The sequence below is a fragment of the Chaetura pelagica genome, unplaced genomic scaffold, assembly GCF_000747805.2.
Source record: "Chaetura pelagica isolate M959 unplaced genomic scaffold, ChaPel_1.0 scaffold249, whole genome shotgun sequence".
In the NCBI taxonomy this organism is placed as follows: domain Eukaryota; kingdom Metazoa; phylum Chordata; class Aves; order Apodiformes; family Apodidae; genus Chaetura; species Chaetura pelagica.
Window position 1 is genome coordinate 1319897 of NW_009954538.1, and position 1138 is coordinate 1321034.

Genomic DNA, 1138 nt, shown 5'->3' on the forward strand with positions numbered 1-1138 from the left:
TGGGGGGGCAGGTGTGCCTGCCTCCAGGGACAGTCGTGTCGGTGGAGGCCGGTGGATCGGTGGCATGTGTGTGTGTTTTCACCTAGTGACAATAGGCTGGGTGTGTGTACAGGAAATAGAACGAGGAGGAAGAGACCAGTTCCTGTGGGAAGACATGAAGTGCAGCAAATGAAAGTCGAGGGCATTTTTTTCTGTGTCCTGACACTGTCTCGGGCCTAGCTGGCAGTGGATCAAGTTTGGTTCCTTAATGTGATTCTGGGGTGGTTTGTTTTTTTATTGTCACGGTTCACAACCAAAATATCTCACATAGTTTACCTGCATCAGCTCTATTGATCTGGCCACTGCAGCAATTTAATTGTGAGACTGCATTTTAAATCCAATCCAGTGATACCATCCCGAGTTGTTTCTTAGATATTTTTTTTTTAAAGTTATGATATCCTTATTAAAATAGGCATTAAACCTCAACTTTTATCTTGCTGTGTGCTGAATGTGGAGAAAGAATTGAATATGCAAGAAATATTCCTATTCTGAATGGTTCTGGAAATCTTCCCTGTTAGTTTTTCAAAACTTGGAACCCAGTGGAGCTTTCTGTTCTGCCACATGTTGAGGCTATGACAGCCCCTTCTCCCGTCTTCTGTCACTTCTCCATAAAAAACCAGTATGTTGTTGATCTTCTGCTTTTCAGATGTTCTTACTGTGTTCCAGGAGCTCAGTTCAGGCAATGGTTTTCTCTGCTTTAAAGCAACAGCAAAAAGATGAGTTAACTGTGTGTTGGTACAGGTTTAGGCAGACTTATGTAGTTCAATTAGCTGTGTCTAGTGAGCTCTTGTCTTGGTGTGTTTTAATTGCAGAATGAAATAATACATTCATAAACTAATCTGGGATGTGCCAGCTTCCTTTACAAAAATAAAACAAAATATCAGTTGTACATTATTTTTATCTTTAACTCTCTTGCATTTTTTAATGTTTTTACCATAGTATTCTTAGGGGAAGGTTCTTAAGAGGGGCTGGAGCATTAACTCTTCTTTAGGTTGCATGTTTTAGGGGAGTGAAGTTGGGATTTAAGTTGTTCTTCGCTGCTTGCTGGGTGGATCAGAAGAACAGTGGTTCTTTCTTAGGGTCTTAAGGTTGTAACAGA